This window comes from Notamacropus eugenii, chromosome 4 (assembly GCF_028372415.1).
Source record: "Notamacropus eugenii isolate mMacEug1 chromosome 4, mMacEug1.pri_v2, whole genome shotgun sequence".
Lineage (NCBI taxonomy): Eukaryota > Metazoa > Chordata > Mammalia > Diprotodontia > Macropodidae > Notamacropus > Notamacropus eugenii.
This window is the reverse complement of record NC_092875.1, coordinates 266,042,291-266,067,614: the sequence shown is the minus strand read 5'-3', so window position 1 is coordinate 266,067,614 and position 25,324 is coordinate 266,042,291. Positions and strand designations below refer to the sequence as shown.

Sequence of the window (25,324 nt, the reverse complement as noted above, 5' to 3'; positions counted from 1 at the left end):
CCAATAGACTAAAGATAGAAAATGCTATCCACACGCAGAGGAAGAACTATGGGATGTGAATGCACATCAAAGCATACTATTTTCTCTCTTTTTTCTTTCTTATAGTTTTCCCTTTTTGCTCTGATTCTTCTTTGCAACATGACTTATACGGATAAATGTTCAATACGATTGTACATGTATAACCTATATCAGATTTCATGACCTCTGGGGGGAAGGGATTTAGAACTCAAAATCTTATAAAAGTGAATGTTGAAAGATAAAAATAAATAAATAATTTAAGAGAATTTTTTTTTGAAGAGCTGACTCCTCTAAACAGAAAAAAGGTAGAGATTGGTAGAGAACTGATAGAGAAACCTGCTTCATCGTATTAAATCCTTGTATAGGTATGGAGGAATTGATCTTTTATTGTTCAACTGGAATTTGTGTCCTACATATGGGAAACTATAAAGCAACATAACAAAAGTGAAATGATTCTATTACAATTGATGTTATCCTGTTTTATTTTTTCCTGAGTATTATATCAATAAACACCCCAAAATACACTTGGGATGCCTGCTATCACAGGTTATTTGCTCTGCTTTTCTAAAAGGAAAGACAACTTTTGAAGGGTTAACAATCACTTTAATCAAGCACGTGTATCATTCCTTTAATCAAGCACATATATCATTCACCTAGTTCAGGAAAGTCAGCACACTAAAAACTTCAAAGAAAACACAGAAAAATCAAAGATCAACATATATGTCCTCCTCTGCCTGACCATCACAATTTAACAGACAGGTCCCACTATTTCACCATAATTACCAGAGAGGGATGTACGAACATCTGGGTTTTCAAACCCAGGGAGTGGGGTTACTTAGTGGCTTCTTAGAGCTCTCAGCTGGCCAAACACTTCCAGTCAATAAGCTCCAAAGTAAAACCTCACCCTCAGAGTATTTATACCTTTTTTAGAGCCAGAGGGCATCCCAACCCTTGAGAAACATTGCCTCATTAACCAAAGTTGTGGGCCTTCCTAAAAATCTTCCCAGTCCCTTAATGGGTGGGAGACATCTTTAATTACATTAACAAAACTAATACATATACTGTTTCTAGTTAAAGAAACTCTTCTTTCCTTACTTTAGTTCTAGTAAAGACGCTTGGTTGATAAAGGCAAGATTCAATCAGAAGCCTTTGATTATATTAAAACCAAAACAGTAAAATATCCTATTTTCCTTGCCATCACACTCCACCATTCCAGGATCCTTGGCCTTACAATCTAAATGGTCATGGATTCTGGAACAAATAGAGGCATTATACTTCTTGATTACACTAAAACAAAAAATAACAAAAGATCCTACTTTGCCATTACAAGTATGTAATCACTGAGCTTCTCATTCATCATCATACTAGTCTGACCAAGATTCTTTGTGCCCATGTATATTGACTCCTCTCAATGGCCCAGTTAAATACAGTATTAAAATTAAAAGTTAGCTTGACCTAAATCTCAATCTCCACTCAGAAATTCGCTGGTTATTTGCCTCTATCCAGGCCACTTAATGTCTCAATATCTGGCAGTTTCTTCAAAGGCAAAATTGAGATGACAATAGCACTTAACTCATACTGTGGTTGTGAAGATCAAGTGAGACAATATTTGTATCATGATTATCAAACCTTTAAGAGTTAGGCAAATGTTAGCAAAAAAGTGTTATTATTTTTTTTTCTTCTCTTGGCCAAGCTTCCTAAGTCATCTCGCTGACAAAATTTGAATCAGTTCCCTGGCCAAGAATGACCAGAAGAACTTGTTATCTGAAGGTTCAAGTAGACTTATAGAAGCAACAGTATGGGAGTAAGGAAAATAATGTTCCTCATTACCTTGATGAAAACAACTTAGGGAAGAAACGTAGAAACTGAGGGTAATGTTAATAAATGTTAATAAAAAACAATATTTAAAATACATGCTAAGGAGTAACAAGTCAGACAGGTACACAAACAGAAAAATTCTATCACTGTCTTGTTAAATTCAACACACACACACATTCCAATTTATACATTATAAAAATTTAATAGCTTCACTTATTAGTGAGATTATTCTTGTTTTCCTTTGTAAATTGGAATGTTTTCTTTGTTTGTGATTGTTAAGTTCATAGTAAAGAAAAATAAGCTTTGTATAATGGTAGCTAAATTGAAAAAAAAAAAGAAACATCAGCATCTAAAGATGAGCAGAAGAATTTGGCAAAAGAAAGTAAAATTATATAAAGAATGGGTATGTAAATGAAATATGACAAGAAATCATACACATGAAAGTTGTCCTTTTAGATGAGTAAATAAAATTTGCATTTAACTGTCTAATAAAAAGAATTCATTAGTACTATTATAAGTAAAAGACTTTGGCAGACTTCCTCACCAAAGAATTTCTTATTAAATATATTACATAGTTTGCAAAAAAAAATTCACGAGGAAATGCTTTCATATGCTCATATTATGTTTTATTTTTTATGCTAAAAGAAAAAAGAAAAAATTATTAATCCATGTAGTCATGTAACTTTCATTTAAAAAAAATGTTAATGAACTTCCACATAAGATTATTAGCTACACTTTTTCTTTGTTCACTCTGACTTTCATTTATGTGGTTGGTCTTATAAACTTTTGAAATGTAAATGAAAAGAACAATAATAAGAAAATAGCATACTTGAAGGTAAAATCAATCTCACTCTTGATGGAGAGAACTGTAAATCACACAGTTAGCAAAATATATTATTTATGACACATAGAAGCTAAATTTTCCTCAGAGCTAAGTCATTTTTTAGTTGGTGTTTTGAAGACGAAAAAAATATGAACCTTGAAAGGGATTTCTTTTTCAGTATGATAGTGTCTTCAGGGAATATGAGACTCATAAAAATGTAATCAGGTTGATATTCAAGAGAATGAATTTTTAGACATTTGTGAGTCAAATACATCCGCATACCTCATTTCCTCCTGCCATAGCACATTGGCAGACACTTTCTAAATCATAGATAACACTAATAATATTGAATATACCTATATTTCACTGATAAAAAGCGTCTCAATAAAGGGGCAATATGTAGAATTTATATCATATTTCTAATTCAATTTGGTGACTAGGTTATTATATATCTTGGTTTATTTCTTTATGTGAGCTTGTTAGTTTATATACTCCTATATCTGTACTCATATGTATGAGTACAGAGCCATTGTGCTGACTTCATTGCTGTATGCCTGTGACACCCAAAACACTACTATCTCTGAAGAAGTAAAGATAAAATTATTCATAGGGCACATGGTGGTCATAAATATGCTATAACATACAACCAAGAAGGAACTAAGAGGAGTAAGATCCTATCATCAAAGATATTACACATGCAAAAGAGAGACTATTCATGCAGTAAGAAAGAGCAAAAGATGACAAGTAGTTAACGAAGTTTTCCATTGGTAAACTTGTGATATTAGGAGAAATTAAAAAAAAGTCCACAGCATGTTTTGGTCCCTTGTGGTTAAATCTGTAAATTATCCGAATAACTCACATAAAATGAGAAGGAGTGAATGGGTTGCAATTGATATCATTAAGACGATTTCTTTTAAAAAAGAAAATTTCTTCAATTGATTATAGTCTATATCCACGTATTTTAATATTTAAATATTAGTACCTACCTGAGTACTTTCAGCATAGTTGGCAATTAGTAGGCATGTTTTGAATTGGAATTTTTAGTATATATTAGAAGTGTTTTTTTTTTCAGTAGGCATTTGTAAATGTTCATGACTCTCTATGTTCAAAAATTACAATTCCCCATTCCAACAAAGGGAGAAATATATCATGTTTTTATATTCGAAAAGGATGGGTACTAATGAGATGGTAATCCTCCCCTGTGCCAAACTCACACACACGAATACCACTTAAACACAAGAGTGGTCCTTGTACAGTAGAGAAGCCTGAATTTGGGAAGGATATAATTTTTGTTTCGGACTTACCCTCTGAGTGATTATGGAAACATGTTATTTAGTTCTTTTTTCACTTTTCAGATTTTTCTTGACCCCACTGAGGTATTTTGTTTTGTTTTGCTTTGTTTGTTTGACTTTTTTGGCAAAGATTCTGGAATGGTTTACCATTTCTTTCTCCAAATCATTTTACAGATGAGGAATTGAAGTAAATAGGTTTAAACTGAAGCAAACAAACTTTGCCAGGATCACACAGGTAGTTTCTGAGACTGGATTTGAACACAGGAAGAGGTGATTTTCTGAATCCAAGCTCAGCATTCCATCCACCGCCCAATCTTGCCACTCGCTTGGAAAAATAAAAATCACTTAAACTCTCATGAGTTCAATTTCTTTAGTAGCAAAATATTTGTGAATGAGATTATTTTGCCTCTAAAAGCTTATGATTATAAATGAATGAGGATTTTTAAAGCAGATTATACTGGAATCAAAATTATAAATGTGTACTTAATGCTTGTGGGTTTGTTTGTTTGTTTTTTCTCCTATGGACTTTATACCTGAATCTATTTAGTTAATAGTACTAAAATGTCATCTGAGTGTCAACATTTGTCTATCAAAAATATCAAGTAACTAAGATGTCTTGAAAATATATGATATTAGTGTATTTATTCCTAGCATAGAATTATTGGTATAGAATTCATTCAGTGACAAATATGCCAGGTTTCCATTTTGGGAAAAGCATGAAAAGTCCAGAAAGCAAATGTGGAGCATTGTATTTGTACATTAAAATTTCAGCTGGGCATTTGTCCATGTGTATGAATTAACTTTACTTCCTTACTTTACAATTCTACTATAAATTTTGGAAAGATATTTTTTTTAAATCTGCCAAACTCATGGAAGTTTTCTATTTCTTTGTTTTTCTGCAGTGCTGATGGTGGTGTTTCTAGCTTACTTCAAATAATTAGTAAGTTAGGGCATTTTGTGTTTTTGTTCCCATTTCACTTTCTAATTAATTAATTTTTTTCACCTATGTGCTTTACCTGAATCTATATAGGCTCAATAGGCAAATTACATTTATGGGTTAATTACAATTTGTCTAGATTCTGACATTTATAAGTATACTATTTGCTAGCATAAAACTCAAATTTAGAAGAGTCCTAGTCTAGGTTGTACCTGATTCAGACAAATGTCCTAGAAATTTAGATTTATTATTTGAGCAGAATGAAACATTTATAAGCTCCACAAAGTTAACAAATAGTATATGATTTAGTTAGTCATGAAAACAGAAAAATGAACATGAAGAGGTATAGAGTACACATGCAGATGATACAGCTGAGGAAGCTCTTTGACCTGTGTTGTCCATCTAGATACACTAGCCAAACTTCTGAGAGCTATCCCCACAATCAACCCTTTACTCACTCACCCACTGCTTTATACCAAGTCAGTGAAGAAAGTCACATCAACAATGTGAGTTCTTTTTTTGCTGGACTCACTAAGTCTCAAAGAGTGCTTCATTATTTTTTAAAGGAAAATCTAGCCAAGCTCCTGACATACTTGAGAACCTTGGTGCTAAAATCATGAAGTTCATGAAGATGACTTCCCACATCTTAAGTAACTTTAAGTCTATTACTGGTCCACCCTAATTACCAGTATTCAAGGGGAAAAAATAAAAAAACAACTAAAGCAAAGACATAAAAAAATTAAATGTGACTTATGTCTGAAGAAATGACTGAATCTGGGAGAGTTCCAGGATGGACAAAGACTCAGCTCTAAACCATCAAATTCCTGTGGTAACTGATGCCAAAACTTTATCATTCCCAGAGTGACTCTCAATGACAATAAGCAGTCATAGCACAAGGATTATAGGGACTATAGTAAAAATACACACTTTCTGCATAGTCACTGAACTTCATTGTAGATCAGGTAGAAATGTTCTGTAATACCACCCACTGAGTATTCTCAGCCCATTAGTCAGAACTGTCTTCTCCTTTAGAGCTCTTTGAGAAGTCAGGAGGAAATAATACAAAACTTTGTTTCCTAAGAGGCTTTTGAGTTATTGCCTCCTTCTACTTTGGATGCTGACTAGATGCTTTCATATCCTCATTATTTCTGTAAAGCAAGTTCTTTCCAAAGAATTCTACCCCTTGGTTATGTAAGGCCCTCTGGAAAGCAGTTGTACTATATTCATTGAGTATTTTACTGGCAATAATGCAAAGTGGCTAATCAGTACTACTTTACAGTAAACTATGGTTTACAGTAGGTCTGACTTTTGCTGCTACACTTAATGGTGCAGTACTACTACACTTATCTTTGGGCTCTTTCTGCAACTGGGAGCTCACCTGAAGTCAGCTGTCACTGGGACTTTATCTGTTCATGTTGATTGCCCATTATTATCTGCAATCGCAGAAAACTATGGCTCTGTTCATTTCTTTATATTGCCACCAAAGTTTACATCTCTCCTCAGGGTTAATTTCCTATGCCATAGACATATACCTGTGCATAAACCTGAAGCTTCAGGCCACATGTCCACTGTAGTCCAGCTTCTCATCTCTGCCCATTACCTCCCAGCCAGTATACCTGAGGCCCATATCACTATCCACTTTCCCAGGTCACAACCCTCGGGGGCTGACTTTGACTGGTCAGCTGATAATACCTGATAATACCTGTGAGAGAGCAGGACAATTGCTATATCCAGGATGCAAATTGTTCTACTCTTCGCTGGGACAGAGCAGTCTTGTACTGTGGTCTCTGGGGCCTGGAAGGCTCTACTATTCCCATTTCCTCCTAGCACGTGAAGAAGTTTCCTGCATAGACTTTCTTTAGGCACTTGTGTTCAGTAGGCCAGCACTACTGTCATTCTTGGTACTTACTAGGGCCTGACTCTGTCCTTCTAGGGGTGAATGGTAGAGTGGAAATGGGGATGAGGAAGACATAAAAAACAATAAAGTTGAAATTCCTTTAGACTAATATATGTCCAGGTCCTCTAAATTACATAAATAAGGAGTAGCAATTTCTCCTGGGATTGGGGAAATATTTCTGGGACCTCAATTTTGTCCTCTTCAAGATCCCCACAATAGAACTATAGAAATCTGGGGATTAGAAGAAAAAAATAAACTGACCAAACATCCCTTGTTTTCATAGCTAATTAAATAGGAATATATTAGGTAGATTTGCCAATATCCCCAAATACAGAAATGTTTCCTGTCTGGGGACAATTTTGAGTTATCCTTTTAAAAACTTCCTGCAATGGTTTATACCAAAATATAACAACAAATTAGTTGTGGCAAAATTGCTATTGGGCTTTCAAATTTCAAAAGAAAAAACAAACAAACAAAAGCAAGAAAAAGCATCTTCAACACAGTTGGTTAAACTATCTTACAATTCCAGGGAGCTGTCCTGCTTTGCATTCTCTCACTCTTGGAGTCCCTCATTCCAGCCTTCAGTGGTTATCTCTTTCCTTGCACAACTATAGAACAAAGGACTCTTTGTTCAGCTGAGTAGTCATTTCTGAAAAAGAGACTGGAAGCCAAACAGTTTACAAAAAAATATGACTCTATTTAAGCTAGTAAGACTTTTTTTCAGGAGACTTCCTCTGAGGCAATTGGGTGATACAATTAAAAATGCAAAAAAAAGTGGCATTTACAGCAAGGACTGAGAAACACCTGTTGTACTGAACTCATCCTTTTCTAAACCAGTAATTTTTCCAACCCCCAAAAATTCAGTCCCTCTAGAATGCTTTGAAAGTAAAATAAGTCTCAAAGAGAGCCACAAGTAGAACTTATAGGAGGCTTAAATGACCAGAACTGAAAGTCCAGTAAAGCTGGTGGGTGGAAAACAAAGCTAGTTAGCATTGAATAATAATAGCTAGCTATTATGTAACTGTTTATGGCTTAGGTAGTGCTTTACAAACATCTCATTTTGGTACAATTATCTTCAAGGTACAGTTGTAATTTCTTCCAGGTACAGTTTGAAAGAGGTGGTGTAATGCATAGAGCACCAGAACTGGAGTCAGAAAGACCTCAGTATAAATCAGGCATCAGACAATTACTAACTGTACTAACCCTAGCAAGTCACTTAACCTTTGTTTCTTCAGTTTCCTCGTCTAAAAGGGAGCTGGAGAAGGAAATGGAAAATCACTCCAGTATCTTTTCCAAGAAAACCTCACATGGGATCATGACTGAATAACAACAGTTCTAAAGGTTGATGGGGTGTACTAACACTATTCTTTTCTTACGAATGGTCTCAGGCAGTTTATTTTCCAATCTTCCAGAAGTGGGAACAGAGAGAGAGAGAGAGAGAGAGAGAGAGAGAGAGAGAGAGAGAGAGAGAGAGAGAGAGAAGAGAGAGAGAGAGAGAGAGAGAGAGAGAGAGAGAGAGAGAGAGAGAGAAAGAGAGAGAGAGAGAAGAGAGAGAGAGAGAGAGAGAGAGAGAGAGAGAGAGAGACTTACAAACAACAGCTGTTTCTAGACACATCATCAGCTAGGACAGCTAGGTAATATAGTGCATAGGAAGATCTGAGTTCTAATCCAACCTCAGATGTCTACTAACTGTGTGACTCTGTGCCAGTCAGTTCAACTGTTTGCCTCAGTTTCATCATCTGTACAATGATTACAATAATAATATCTTCTTTCTGTGGTTGGTGTGAAGATCGGATGAGATGACATTTCTAAAGTGCTCAGCATGGTTGGCAACAAATGACAGGTTCTATATAAATGTTAAATGTTAATATCATCATCACCATCATCCTCATCATCATGATCAAAATCACCATCAGAAGCATGAAGTTTAACATGAGCTCACTTTCCTCTGTACTTCCTTTTCCCCACTTCAGTTGGATCATTGCAAAACTATACTAATTGATCTCTGTTTGGCCTGATGTATACCAGTCCCCCAGATTAGATTTCATATTAGAACAAAATGAGACACTTGACAATATTGCAAAGGTTTCTTACAAATTATGCTTTTGTGAGTCTTATAAGTCATTGGCAAAAGGAAATTTGCTTTGCAATACAGGAAAAGTATATTTAAAAATTTTAAAACTTGTGTATACCTGGAGTTGGTTCTTCAGGTGAGTAAATCTCCTTGCCTGCTTTCTCCATCTAGATCTGCTAGACAAAGCTCTGAGATAGAATCATCCACTTAGTCTCAAATCCTCCTGGACTCTTTGCTCTGTGGATGAAGAAACGATGAAAATGGTTGAACCCTTAGACTATTCAATCAACAAAGTTTTGAGGAATGTCTCAATACCTTTTATAGAAAAAAGAACACTTTAAAACATGAAAGCAAACTTACAACAGTTTAATCTTTACATACATTGACATACAACAAAAATGTTAGACATAAATTTTGACACGTAATAAAATTTTATTCACCAAAGTGAGCAAATAATACAAAAAAAAAATATTCTCCAGTAAGAACAACAACCAAGAGTAGAGAGTGGGAGGAGACAAGACGGCAGAGCAGAAAGATGCACATACGCTTAGCTCTTACTCCACAACCCATAAAATACCTGTAAAGAAGAACTCTCAACAAATTATAGAGCAGCAGAATCCAAAGAAAAATGGAGTACAGGAAATTTCTGTCCCAGAGAGACCTGAAAGTCCAACTGGAAAGAACCTTCCCTCACCAGATGTGGAGCAGAGCCTAGCCCTGCCTTGGCCACATGGCACTGAGAGGAGTAGATCAGAGTAGGATTTAGGGACAGAATGTCCAGCAGCAGCGTAGATTCCTCAATCCACAGCCACCAAAGGTTAGCGAGAGGGTCTTTTCAACTGGCCGAGAAGGGAGCAGCATGTCCTCATAACTCAGGCCTCCTCAGGTGGCAGCAGTAGAGGCAGCAGCAGAAGGGGCTCCCAAAGCAAGCAGTAGCCCACATCCATTGGTGAAGGTCTTATGTAAAGCCACTGAGGGAACTGAGCTCTGCCTGGCAGCCCTGCCCCTACCTGAGCAGCTGAACTTAATCTCACACTGAGTAGCAGCCCTGCCCCTGCCAAAAGCCCCTGAGGCTTGGAAGCAAGTCATTTGAATCTCAGCCTCCAAGTGCTGGCTTGGGGGAACTGGAGGCAAGGTGGTTGTGGAGAGGAATCTCAGAAGTCAAGTAACTGGATGGGAAAATGCCCAAAAAAGGGGGAAAAAATAAGACAATAGAAGGTTACTTTCTTGGGGAAGAGGTGTCTCCTCCCATCCTTTCAGAAGAGGAAGAACAAAGCATATTGTCAGAGCAAGGCAAGGCCTCTGCCTCCAAAGGAAACTTAAACTGGGCTCTGGAAATAGAAGACCTTAAAAAACAAGTTAGCAGCTTACTAAAGGAGAGCCAAAAAAAAATGCTGAGGAAAAATAATACCTTTAAAAACAAGCTAACTCAATTGGAAAAAGACCAAAAAACCAACGAGGAAAAGGAGGTTTTAAAAAGCAGAATTAGCCAAATGGAGGAGAAGGTTCAAAAGCTCACTGAACAAAATAATTCATTGAAAGAGAGAATTGAGTTCAGGGAAACAAATGACTTTGAGTTAAACCAAGCAGTTACTAAATAAAACCAAAAATTTGAAAAAATAGAAGACAATGTGAAACAACTCATTGGAAAAACAACTGACCTGGAAAATAGATCCAGGAGAAATAATATAAAAATTATAAGACTACCTGAAAACCATGATCAAAAGAAGAGCTTAGACATTATCTTCCATGAAATTATCAAGGAAAACTGCCCTGATGTTCTAGAATCAGAGGGCAAAATAAATATTGAAAGAGTTCATCATTCACCTCCTGAAAGAAACCCAAACGGAGAAATTCCTAGGAATGTTGTGGCCAAATTTCAGAGTTCCCAGATCAAGGAGAAAATACAAAAGCAGCTAGAAAGAAACAATTTCAATACTGTGGAAATACAATCAGGGTAACACAGGATCTGGCAGCTTCAACATTAAAGGATCGAAGGGCTTGGAATGAGATATTTCAGAAGTCAAAAGAACTGGGATTGAAACCAAGAATCACCTATCCAGCAAATCTGAGTATAATATTTCAAGGGAAATAATAGTCATTCAGTGATATATACCACTTTCAACCATTCTTGTTGAGGAAAAGACCAGATCTGTATAGAAAAATTTGACTTCCCAAGACAAGAATCAAAAGAAGCATGTAAAGGTAACAGGAAAGAAAAATCATAAAAGACTCTCTAAAGCTGAACTGTTTACTTTACTACATGGAAAGAAAATATTTTTAACTTTTGAATCTTTTCTCAGTATTTGGGTAGATGGAGAGATTGTACATACACACACACACACACACACACAGATAGATAGAGAGTACAGGTGTGTTATATCAGAAGAGATGATATCCACACACACACAAAAATAAAATAAAATAAAATAAAAAATTAAGGGTTGAAGGAAGAAAATTCCAGGAAGAGAAAGGGAGAAATCGAATGGGGCAGGCTATAATTCATAAAAGAGATAAGAAAAATCTTATTCAAAGGAGGAGATAAGGGAGAAGGGGAGGGAGGGAATATGAAGTTCCTCCCTCCACATGTGGCTGAAGGAGGGAATAACATGCTCACTAAATTTGATATGAAAATTTATATCACACCACAGGAAAGAAGAAGAAGAGGTGACAGATGGAGTGAGGGGATTGTTAGAAGGGAGGGCAATTGGGAGAAGGGAATGACTAGAAATAAACATTTTCTAGAAGGGACAAGTTCAATTGGAAAAAATAAGGGGGAATAGAATAGGACAGAGGGCAATATAATTAGTACTATACAACACAATTATTATGGAAGTCTTTTGCAAACCAACATATATTTGGTATGTATTGAATTGCTTCCCTTCTCAGTGGGGCTGGGCAGGGATGGGGGAAGGAGAGAAGTTGGAATTCAAAGTACTAGAAACGAACGCTGAAAATTTTTATTGCATTTAATAGGGAAATAAGAACAGCAGGGAATGGAGTACAGAAATTTGTCTTGCCCTTCAAAAAAAGAGAGAAGTTGGGGATAAGGGAAGGGTGGAGTGTGATAGATGGGAGGGTACACTGAGGGAAGGAATAATCAAAATGTAGGTATTAGGAAGCAGGGAGAGGGGAGTGATGGGGAGAAAAATTGGACGTGTTACAAAGTGAGGTAACAGCAATTAGTATCAAAACAATTGACTGAATTAATTACTGAGAATAAATCAAGAACATCTTTAGGATGGGGAAAAGAATTTCAGTCTAAATTTCCTAGAGGAAGGTAGCATCAGATAAAATTTGGCATTGATGGAAATGTTAAGGTTTTAATGGTAAACTTGACTTTATGATTGCTATTTAATCAGAAACCAGAATATCTGTAGTAAGCCACTTAAGACTTGCCTCAAAAGATGTTCCTTAGTCAAAGTGAAAATTATAATCATATTTGAAACCTGGTTATTGGAACTTGCCAGTTTTTAGATGGTATGGGTTTTTAGATGGTATGGGACTATTAAGTGACTGTTCTTCTGAGTCTAACTCCAGGTATGGGTAGCAAGAAAGGCGATCTGAGCCTCTAACCCATGATATCAGTAAGCTGGTGAGATGCTGGTATGAACTGCAAAAGGTAATCTCATGGTAAGTGTGGGAGAGGGGCTGTTCAGCCTGGGCCGAGGTAGAATTCTCCTCACTCAATTTCCCCACTGACACCTGGCAGACCTTAACCCTCACTGAATGCAAGTAGATAATGTAATCCTGCCTGGAAATGACATGAAGTTGGGGAGGTACTGTATCCCTGTAATGTCCCTACTCTTGGTGGCAATTTCCTATAGTGAAAAGGTTTGCAAGCTTAATACCAGGTCTCTTCTATTATAGACTATTGGTCGGGGAACATCCGAGGTTAAGAGCAAAATTAAGCTATTAGGCATAGGACTTTACACCACCAACAATAAGTTAGGGTCCTTTAATTCTTAGCAATACTGCGGAGAAAATTAGGTCAAGAGCTTGTGAAGTTAGCAACTTAAATATTTTTTGTGTCTCAGTTGGTTAATGAAAAAAATTCTTTTGTGGTCCCTATTGTAAACGCTTTAAAAAGAAGTACTATCTGACCAAAAGTCTGAATTGCTTTGTCTGTTATAAATTGTGTAAAAAAATGAAAAATTAAAAAAAAAATAAAAAGAACAACTACCCACCTGAGACAGAATTTTCAGTAAGCATCTTTAACAACATAGAAGTTTCCCTTTCTGTCCAGCCAAAATCCTTTTGTCTACCTCAAAGGTGATAATCTCTGACAAATCCAATCAATCAGCACTGCCATGGAGCAAACTCAGATTATTTCAAGTGCAGGAAAGTAGGGGCCAGTCTTAGTTAAGACCTAAGACAAGTGGATGGCTGGAAATTGCAGTAGATTTTTAGTGGTTCTAACTATAAGCATTCTTAAGTTGTTTGCCATATGTTATAATTGGTAGTTTACTATATAATATACTGATAAATATGGTTGAATATTTTTTCATTGGTGACCTATATTATCAGAGGGGCCACATACATTTATAAGTTTCTTTAAGAATAGTCATATTTGGGAGGCAGAACGAAGATAGCAGAGTAGATAGACTGACCTGAAGAAGCCCCTCTTCCCATAGCCCAAAATGCCAGTAAAAAATGACTATAAACAAATCCTAGGGAAGCAGAAGTCACAAAACGACAGAGTGAAAGAGGCAACTTGAAAGGCCTACAGGAAAGGTCTATCACACCAAACTCAGAGTGGAACACAGCCCAACCTTGGCACCCAGCACCAGCAGGAACAGGACCAAAGCAGGTCTCAGGAGGTGGAATTCGCAGGAGCAGCTGTGTTTCTCAGATTGCTCAACCCAAAAACAGCAAAAGACAATTTCAAAGGTCAATGAGAAAGTTCGTTCACCTCAGTGAGAAGAGAACGTGGTCTCACCCCTGAAGCAGCAGAGACTACAGGGGCACAGTCCATCTCTGCAGCCCTTTCCCTAAAAACCCTGGGGGAATTGAGCTGCTGATCTGAATCTCAGCTCTGAGTGGCCCTCCTGGAGTGAGGAGCAGTGCTGCCTGGTCTGGTGGAATCTGGTGGAGGTTCTGAAGAGGGAACACTACTGGGAGATCCTGGACAGTGCTTCTGGTTGCTCACAAGCAAGAGTTCAGGACAGGAGAGGAGTAAATTCTTCTCCCTTCATTTTGACACCTTGGAGAAGCTGAGAATTTATAGGTCTCCAAAGTATAATCTCCTCTTGACAAAGGACTCAAAAGTCAAATAACTGACTGGGAAATGCCCATAAAGAGGAAAACAATAAGCCTATACAAGGCTACTTTCTTGGTAAACAGGTATTTCCTCACATATTTTCAGATGAGGAAGAACAATGTATACCATCAAAGGAAGACCTAAAAGTCAGGGCTTCTGCATACAAAACCTCAAAAAATAATATGCAATGGTCTCAGAACATGGAGGAGGTCAAAAAGAATTTTGAAAATCAAGTGAGAGAGGTGGAGGAAAAATTGGGAAGAGAAATGAGAGTGATGCAAGAAAATTATGAAAAAATGAGTCAACATGATGCTAAAGGAGATCCAAAAAATGCTGAAGAAAGTAACACCTTTAAAAATAGATTAACTCAATTGGCAAAAGAAGTCCAAAAAGACGATGAGGAGAAGAATGCTTTAAAAAGCACAATTAGCTGAATGAACAAGGAAGTTCAAAAATTCTCTGAAGAAAATATTTCTTTAAAAATTAGAGTGAAGGAGTTGGAAACTAATGACTTTATGAGAAACCAAGAAATTACACAACAAAACCAAAGAACTGAAAAAACTAGCAGACAATGTGAAATATCTCATAGAAGAAACAACTAACTTGGGAAATACATATAGGAAAGACAATTTAACAATTATTGGACTACTTGAAAGCCATAATAAAAAAATAAGCTGGACATCATCTTTCAAGGAAATATCAAGAAAAACTACACTGATATTCTAGAACCAGAAGGTAAAATAAATATTGAAAGGGTCTACCCATGGTCTCCTAAACGAGATTTCAAAAGGAAAGCTCCTAGAAATGTTGGAGACAAATTCCAGAGTTCCAAGGTCAAGGAGAAAATATTGCAAGCAGCTAGAATGAAACAATTCCAGTATTGTGGAAATACAGTCAGGATCACACAGGATCTGGCAGTTTCTACATTAAGGGATGGAAGGAGTTAGAATATGATATTCCAGAAGTCAAAGGAACTAGGATTAAAACCAAGAATCACCTACTCAGCAAAACTGAGTATAATACTTCAGGGAAAAAAATGGTCATTCAATAAAATACAGGACTTTCAAGTATTCTTGAAGAACAGACCAGAGCTGAAAAGAAAATGTGACTTTCAAACACAAGAATCAAAAGTCACATGAAAAGGTAAACAGGAAAGAGAAATTACAAGGGACTTACTAAATTTGAATTGTTTACATTCCTACATGGAAAATAATATTTGTAAATCTTGAAACTTTTTTCAGTATTTGGGTGGTTGGAGGGATTACACACACACACACACACACACACACACACACATACACACATATGTATGTACATACATACATGCATACATATTCATTCATAGACAAAGAGCACAGAGTGAGTTAAATAAGAAGGGATGATATCTAAAAAACGAAATTAAGAGTTGAGAGAGGAATATATTGGGAGGAGAAAGGGAGCAATATAATGGGACAAATCATCACTCCTACAAGAGCAAAGAAAAAGTTTTTACAATGGAGGGGTAAAGGGGGTAGGTGAGAGGGAAAAAGTGAAACTTGCTCTCATCATAATTTGCTTAAGGGGGGAATGACATGCACAACCAATTTGGTATGAAAATCTATCTTACACTACAGGAAAATAGGGGAGAAGGGAATAAGTGGAGTGGGGGAGATAATAAAAGGGAGGCGAAATGGGAGGAGGGAACAATTAGAAGTAAACACTTTTGGGAAGAGACAAGGTCAAAAGAGAGAATAGAATGATTGAGGGGCAGGATAGGATGGAGGGAAACATAGCTAGTCTTTCATAGCATTACCGTTGTGGAAGTCATTTGCAAAACTACACATATATAGCCTATATTAAATTGCTTACCTTCTCATGGGGATAGTTGGAGAGTGAGGAAGGGAGAGAAGTTGGAACTCAAAGTTTTCGGAATGAATGTTGAGAATTGTTTTTGCATACAACTGACAAATAAGAAATGCATGTCATGAGGTATAGAAATTTATATTGACGTACAAGACTAGAGAGGAGATGGAGGTAAGGGAAGGTAGGGTTATGATAGAAGGAAAGGCCTATTGGGGGAAGGGGTAATCAGAATTCATGACCTTTTGCGGAGGGGAGAGGGGAGAGTTCGGAAGAAAATTTGGAACTCAAAATTTTGTGGAAATGAATGTTAAATACTAAAAATAATGAAAGAAACATAAAATGGATCATGTTTTACTCCCAAAAAAAGAATAGGCATATTTCGTTTACTTGATCATACCACATTAATGTTTAGTTTATTATTGAAAATAAACAGCTTATGGGATAACTTACTCAAAAAATCTCTATCACAAAATAGAATCAACCATTCTAATAATGTAAAATTGATTTTCACTACTGTTTGTCTAATTTACATGAGAAGCAAGGATAAATATTGTTACCACCACACATTCATGATATGGGGAGGCTTCAAGAGAGAATCCAAGTTTATATTTTATCCTGAAAAGGAAACTTAGACCAGAAATTTAAATGATCTATCCAAATTGACCTACTTCCTTAGTACTAGAGAATAGACCAGAAGCCTGATCTTTTATATCCTATTTCAGTAGCCTGTCAATACTAAGATGACTCTCAGTTTACTACATGTGAAAAGCTGAGTGGACAAACTATTCAAGATTTTTAATCCTAATGATGCAATTTCAAGATCACTGATAAAAATGAAGTGGATGATTAAAACAGTTGAAAAATCTATTTGTTACATTTTTTAAAATAAGAACTGCTACCCTTATACATTCTTTGATTTTAAAATGTGCATCTTTCAGCATTTATTAAAGTCCAAGTCTCATGTCTAAGCAGGGTATGGAGGTGTCCTTGAGTTTTAAATGTTATTCCAGTTGGTTGAAAATGCTGGCATATCTAATATATATGAAAATATTTAGCATATAAGTCTTATGATGAGCATTTTATTTGTCCTAAACACTAGCCTAGAGACTTTCATAGATTTCATGGCTTGCATGATTGACACCAGGTGATAAATATCAGGAATATATCAGAAATCAAGAAGACCATATTGTGATAAAGTTCTGATCTTTATTTGAAAAGGACACTCCAACAATGACTTTATGAAGCTTTTAAAGCAGTGAAATAAAAGCTTTTATTTGAAAATATTTGGTTATAAAGATCTTAATGGAAATCATCAGCCTTTCAGAAATAAATATTTGAAAACTGTTTCCAAATCAAACTTGCAATTGCTTTTTTCAAGATCATTGCACAGAATAAATAGAAAATGAATTGGAAGGGTGAGTGTATAACAGCTATAGTGTATTTCATCTAAAATCACTTATTTTATTCACTGAGTCTGCTATTAAAAAGTATTCTTTAAGATGTCTTTCATATAAGGTAGCTGGGTTGTATGTTGATAGATTACTAGACTTCCAGTAAGGAAGATTTGAACTTGAATTTGCTTCTGACACTCAATAACTTTGTGGCCCTGGAAAAATTCACTATCCCTATCAGTCTCTACACCCTGAGTTCATTTTTTCCCTAAAGAATGGGAATAATGTAGCACTAAACTCACAAGTTTATATTTCCAATCTCCTTACACTCCACATCCTTCCACACAATCTGTAATCCAGCTACATCAGTTTTCTTTCTCTTCCTCATGCACAATCCTTCATTTCTCATGCATGGACTATCCCCCAGGCCAGTAGTGTTCTCTGGCCTATTTACTCTACTCTACTACTTATTCTATTTACCAACTGCTATTCATTGTGTTGGGTGTCACCCTTGAATAAAACCTTCTGCCTTCCCAGCTTTGTCTGTAGATTTCATGTCTTCCTTTAAAACTCAGTTCAAATTTCACCTTCTGCAAAAGGTGCCTCCTGCCTCTCCTACAAAACAAACAAACAAACATTATTTGTCTTCCATCTCTGTCTCTCTCTTTCTCTCTCACTCTCTCTCTTTCTATGTATATAAACGTATACATATATATGCATATATATATACATACATAGATAAAAGGATATAGATTCATAGACCTAGATATATTGATCTATCCATAATACATGTAGATTGATACATAGCCATATTCATATAGAAAGGTATGTGTGTATATACATATATATGTGTGTATACACACATACACATATGTATATTGTGTGCATGTCTGTAGATATACATACACCCTCACACACATGTGTGAATGTATGTATGCATTTTGTGTACATAGTTACAGATATGTACTTTTTAGTGTGAATAGTGAATCCAGATATGGGAGCACTTACTAAAATGCATACTACTGTCAGATAAAAAGTATAATTATGTAAAATATGGTGATGGCCTTCAGCACCAAAAACAAATATATCACACAATTTGAATAATACAGACAATTCTCCCATCATTTACACTAATAGAAAGCTATCAATATTTGCACATTATTTCCCCCAAAATACATATGAACTCTTTGAGGACCTGGATGGATATTAGTTTTTCTTTTTCTTTCTTGTTCTTATTATCTCTCAAAACTAGAACAGTGGCTAATACATATTAAATCTTCAAGGAATGGTTGTTGCCTGACTCATTGGGATGTTTTGAGAATAAAAAAAAAAGAGTTTAATATACGTAAAATGCCTTTCAAACTGTAATGAATTACAATTTATGTCTGTCAATGCATGTATATTTTTGTTATTATTGTTATGTGAATCATTGTGATATGGGGAGATAATCTTCTCTATTTATTTGTTTGGCTTACTTACTCTGAAACAGTGGTGGAAATCATAGATTCAGTGGTGGAATGGACCTTTGAGATGGCCAAATCAATCCCCTCAATCTCATATGAGGAGGAAAAAAGAGCCTAGAGAATTCGTATTTGTAACTAACTTTACAAAGTTTGCCATACTATATAAATATTAGCTACAAAATCATTAGGTGACAAGGTTTGTTTAAGGTTGCATAGTGAGAGGAATGAAAGGAGTATAAATCTAAACTCTCTACTCCAAAGATAATACTCTAAAGTCTCCAAGGCACTAGTGCAATAAAATTTATGGCATCAAGGTTAAAAGAATTAGATTCTCATTCTGTCTCTTGTTTGCTAGCTATATGACCTTGAGCAAGTTATTTAACTACTCATCTGCTAAATGGCATGCATTGGGAGTATTCTCATACAGCACTTTGAAAAAACAAAGTGATATATAAATTCAAGCAATTTAGTGATTTCAGACATTATACCTAAGTAGATTATACATGATGAATAATTACTTAAGCAATAAAGAAAACTATTAATCTATCATTCAATGCAATAATAAAATAACTCACTGTAATATTCCACATTAAGGATTACAAGGCATTTTAAACTTCAGCTACTATGTGCTAAGGAATTTGAGAAATAGACTAATACAAAAGCTAAAAAACAAATTTACAAATCTGCTAGGAAGATTTGAGGAAGAAATGTCCTAAAGCTAGATCTCTGTATAAAACTTGATGCTATACCCAGCATGGCATTTGTAATGATTGAGAGTCAAACATTTAACAAATATGAAAAATTTTTGAAGAAGTCATATATATCTACTCTGGAAATCTCAAAAAGGATGAGTTAAAAGGTCATTTACAGGGAAAAACAGTATAATCCGAAGCTCCAAGAAGTTAGATTCTTTCTGCATAGTTGAGAAAGAGCTTGTGAAGAAGTGAGGGAATAGGATAAAAAAAGAATATATGGTTTGCCAACTACTTTATTTTCTCAAAAAAATGGCTCATGTAATTTGAAAATAGCTCAGTGCATGTAGAATTGCACTCAATTTTTTGATTAATTTCAAGAAAACATTACATTTAGTAGGAGAAAATGCATCTTGAAAATTCTTCATTAAAAAGGCACACACGCACACGCACACACACACACACACACACACACACACGTACATCAAAATCATATACATCTGCATGACTGAGATGCTCATTTAAAACCTTGTTCATAATTTACTGAGAACTGACATCAAGCAAGCTAGAAAATATGCAGGGCTGTATCTGCCATTGTGTTTATCACAGTCTTCGACCTTTCCCTCTCTTCCACAATTTTGCTTCAACAATTAACCCTATTGGGGACAGAGCCAAAATGGTAGAGTAAGAGCAAATGCTCGCCTAAGCTCTTAGACAAACTCCTTAAGATACCTCTAAAACAAGAATCTGACCAAATTTTGGAGGTGCAGAAACCAATAAGAAACAGACTGTCAAATATTCACAGTCCAGGACAGACTCGAAGGTCAATGGGAAGAATCTGCCCCACAGGGCTTTAGGAGCATACAGCACACAGCACAGTTAGTCTCCACTGCTTCAGGGCTGAACAGGAAAGCCACAGGACAGTGTGAGATAGCAGTAGCATGGAAAAGTAGCAGTCCATGACAAGACTCCAGTGGTGCTGAGTGACAGCCCCGGCGCCCCAGGTATCAGCCCACAGATTAAATGTCTGTAAATCACCTACTTGAATTTACAGGAGCCAAAATGGCAGAGTGATTGGTAAATGTTCTATCCTCCTCCTCCTCCTCTTATTGACCTTTAAAGAACCATAAAATATTTCCCCAGAAAAATCCTGGATCAGTGGGATCAGCAGAAGAACAAAGAGTCTCATGGCATGTGAGGCTAGGAAAATCACTAAGGAGTATTCCTCTTACTGTGGCAGAAGACTGGAGCTGTCCCAGACATCCACACCTCAGTAAGCCAGGAGGAGATCTGGAGGTCCAGGGAGGTGGAGCCTCACAACCATCAACACCATTACCACAGATATGCTTCAGCACTCCAGGGGGAACGGGAAGACACTAGGGCAGCCAGGATCAGCATTTCTGGGCTTACCTTTTCTCTAGGTAAGCTGAGTAGATCTCCCGTGACCAGACATCCTTCCTCCACACTTAACAAGCTAAGTCCAGGGCTAATCCTGGGAAACACAAAAAGGACTTCACCTGGCCCCTGCTTTCTCACACCAGCCAACATAATACTATGTTCCTTAGCTTATGACTGAAAGAACCAGAGGCCACAATACACAAAGTGTCATCATCATAAGTAAGAAGCAAAGCAAGAAGGAAAAACCTTAAAATCTTTCTGTGAAGATAATGACCTTAACATGAATACCAAAGAAGTCAGTATTTAGACTGAACTCCCATCTGAAACTTCAGAATGGACTATGAATGGCTTGCACTCTTGGAGGAGCTGAAGAAGGAAATAGAAGAAAAACTGGTCAATGATTTTAAAAGTATGAAAAAAGAACTCGCTAAAAAGAATATCTCTTTTAAAAGGAAGACTGAACAAATGGAAAAGGAAGTAGAAAAACTAACTGGAGTAAATAATTCCTTATAACGAAAAATTGGACAGATAGAAAAGGAGATGCAAAACTTAATTGAAGAAAACAATTTGATGAAAATTGGAATTAAGAAAGTAGAAGCTGATGACTCTATGAGACATCAAGAATCAGTCAAACAAAACCTAACCAATGAAAAGATAGACAAAAATGGAAAATACCTAATTGGAAAAACAACTGACATGGAAAAGAGATCCAGGAGAGAAAATTTAAGAATTTTTGGCCTATCACAAAGACATGATGAAAAAAACAACCTGTACAATATCTATCCAAAAATCATCAAGGAAAAGTACCCAGAAGGGCTAGATGCAGAGGGCAAAGTAATCATCAAAAGAATCCACAATTCACTTGTCAAAAGTGATCCCAAATTAACAACTTCAAGAAATATTGTTGCCAAATCACGGAAATAACAGGTGAAGGAGAAGATACTACAGGCAGCCAGAAAGAAACCATTCAAATGTGAAGGAGCTACAGTCAGGAACACACAATACCTTGCAGAATCTACATTACAAGATTGAAGGAATTGGAATATGAAATTCCATAAGGCAAGGGAATTGTAACTACAACCAAGGATCAATTACCCAGCAAAATTCAATATAACATTTCAGGCAGGGAGATGAACATTCAATGAAATAAGAGATTTCCAGACCTTCCTAATAAAAAGGCCAAAACCCAATAGGAAATTCGATCTTCAAATACAGGACTCAAGAGAGGCATAAAAAATTAAACAGGGAAAAAGAAAAATGTGTTACTTAGTTTGGGCAATCTCTTTACCTCCCTGTAAATAAAGATGATACTTGTTATTTTTGAGAATTAAATGTCTATTATGAAATATAAAACTGTTATACATAGATAGAAGGAGCAGGCATAAAGTAAAGGATGTGATGATAAAAATGTAATTTAAGCATGAAAAGGGATTGTAAAAAGAAATGTGAAAAGGAGGAAGCAGAAAATGGTAAATTACATTGCAGGAAGAAGTGCAAAATTATACTTCCGTAGAGGAAAAGAGGGGAGGGAGATGAGCATTGTTTAAGAGGTGTTATCATTTGACTTGGTTCAAGAAGGGAACCAAAAACTTACTTAGGAATATAAATCTAACTAACTCTATAGGCAGTAGGAGGGGAAGGGGGAAAGATAGGGGAGGGGAGGCTAAAAGGGACAGAAGAAGTAGTGAGGGTAAAGCCAAGTAAAATCGAGGGGCATGGAAAGAAGGAAGAGAAGACTGTGGGAGGTGGTGGTCAAAAACTGAAATTCTATTGTGCAGGGTAAGGGAGAAGGGAGAACTAAAATCACAAACAGTGGAAAGAGGATGGAGGGAAAGACACAGATAGTAATCATAACTGTGAATGAGAATGAGGTGAACTTTCCCACAAAAGGGGGATGGAAGACAGAAAGGATCAAAAGCCATAATCCAACAATATGTTGTTTAAAAGAAACACATTTGTAACAGGGGAATATATGCAGGGAAAAGGGAAAAGGTTAGAGCAGAATATATTGTGCTTCAGGTGATGTAAGAAAAGCAGGCATAGCAATCCTAATCTCAGACAAAGCAAAAGAAGAAATAGATCTAATCAAAAAAGATGAGGAAGGAATATACCCTGCTAAAAGGCACCACAAAAATGAAGCAATATCATTACTAAATATATATGCTCCAAGTGGTATAGTATCCAGATTTTTAGAGAAGTTAAGAGGGTCACAGGAAGAAATAGACAACAAAATTATACTAGTGAGAGTTCTCAACCTCCCTTGCTATGAATTTGATATATCTAACCTTAAATTAAACAAGAAGGAAGTTAAGGAGATGAATAAAACTCTGGATAATGTAGATATGATAGATCTCTGGAGAAAACTGAATGAGGATAGAAAGGAATACGCCTTTTTCTCAGCTGTACATGGCACCTATACAAAAAGTAATCATGTACTATTGCATATAAACCTCACAATCCAGTGCAGAAAGGCAGAGATAGTCAATACATCCTTTTGATATCATAATGCAATAGACATTATAAGTAATCCAAGGTCATGGAAAGACAGACCAAATATTAATTGGAAACTAAATAATCTAATTCTAAAGAAGGAGTGGGTTAAACAAGAAATCATAGAAACAATCAACAATTTCATTCAAGAGAATGACAATAGTGAGACAACCTACCAAATTCTATGGGATACTGCAAAAACAGTTCTTAGGGAAAGTTTTATATCATTGAATTCCTATGTAAATAAAATATTGAAATAGGAGATCAATGAATTGGGTATGCAGCTGAAAAAGCTCAAAAAAGAACAAACTGAAAATCCCCAAGTAAATACCAAATTAGAAGTATTGAAAATCAAGGGGAAAATTAATAAAATTTAAATTGAGTAGACTATTGAACTAAGAAATAAAACAAAGTGTTGGTTTTATGAAAAAACTAATAAAATTGATAAACCTTTCATCAGTTTGATTGAAAAAAAAAGAAAAGAAATCCCAATTACCAGTATCACACATGGAAAGGGAGAAGTCATCTCTGTTGAGGGCTGAGCTCTGGACCATGGCTCCCTGGTGAGCCAGGAGACGCCCGGGGGTGAGAACACGTCTTCAGGTGCTGGGAACGCCCCTTACGGAGCTGGCTCTGCCTCCAGGGCGGAACATGGGAGGAGCTACGGCAGGATATATATAGGGGGGAACACGGGAAGGTAGGGTGAAGTGAAAGTGATGTAAGAATAAAGTGCAGTAAGCAGCCTCCTCGGGTGAACTGTTTGGTCATTCCCCTCCCCCACAGGAGGGTCCAGAACCTTTGGAAGACCAGTAAAAGCAGTTGGTTTCCAGGAGAGGTAAGCTTCCAGGCAACGGCTCAGGGCAGGCCCCAAGCACATCTCTAATGAGGAGGAAATTAAAACAATAATTAGAAATTACTTTGACCAACTTTATGCCCATAAATTCGACAATCTTAATGAGAAAGATGATCATTTTAAAAAAATATATAAATTACCCAGATTAACAGAGGAGGAAGTTGAAAACTTAAATAGCCCCGTCTCAAAAAAAGAAATTGAACAATCCATCAATGAACTCCCAAGGAAAAAATCCCTGGGGTCGGATGGATTTACAATTCAATTCTACCAAGAATTTAAAGAACAGCTAATTCCAATACTATATTGATTATTTAGGAAAATTAGGGTAGAAAGAGTCCTCCCAAATTCTTTATATGATACAAATATGGTTTTGATACCTAAACCAGGAAAAGCCAAGACAGAGAAATAAAATAAGAGACCAATTTCTCTAATGAATATAGATGCAAAAAATTTAAATAAACTTTTAGCTAAAAAAATAGCAACTTGTAATGAGAATAATACACTATGATCAGGTAAGATTCATACCAGGGATGCAGAGCTAGTTCAATATTAGGAAAACTATTGGCATTATTGATCATATCAACAACAAACCTAACAGAAACCACATGATTATCTCAATAGATGCATAAAAAGCTTTTGACAAAATACAACAGCCAATCCTAATAAAATACTGTAGAGCAAAGGAATAAATGGAACTTTCTTTAAAATAATTATCAATATCTATGTAAGAACTTTAGCAATCATTATATGAAATGGATATAAGCTAGATGCATTTCTAATAAGATCAGGGGTGAAACAAAGATGGACAGTATCACCAATATTACTCAGTATGGTACTATAAATTTTAGCTGTGGCATTAAAAGAAGAAAAAAAATTGAAGCAATTAGAATAGGCAAAAAAGAAATCAAGTTATCATTCTTTTCAGATGATATATTGATATACTTACAGAATCCCAGAGTTTCAAATACAAGAAACTACCTGAAATATTAAACAACTTTGACAAAGTTGCAGGTTACAAAATAAACCCACAGAAATCTTCTGCATTTCTGTATGTTACTACAAAAGCCCAACAGCAA

General features: G+C 36.0%; 1 long non-coding RNA gene across 1 annotated transcript in view; it reads right to left on the bottom strand.

Annotated features, from left to right (window-relative positions):
* Positions 1-24,226, bottom strand: part of LOC140501220 (uncharacterized) — a 76,013-nt gene extending 51,787 nt beyond the window's left edge. Inside the window, exons 1-3 of the long non-coding RNA XR_011966100.1 lie at positions 23,892-24,226; positions 17,833-17,967; positions 8,978-9,096 (exon numbers count right to left, since the gene is read on the bottom strand). This is a non-coding gene — a long non-coding RNA (uncharacterized lncRNA). The remainder of the gene's footprint in view (positions 1-8,977; positions 9,097-17,832; positions 17,968-23,891) is intronic.
* Between the last annotated feature and the right edge of the window lie 1,098 nt (positions 24,227-25,324).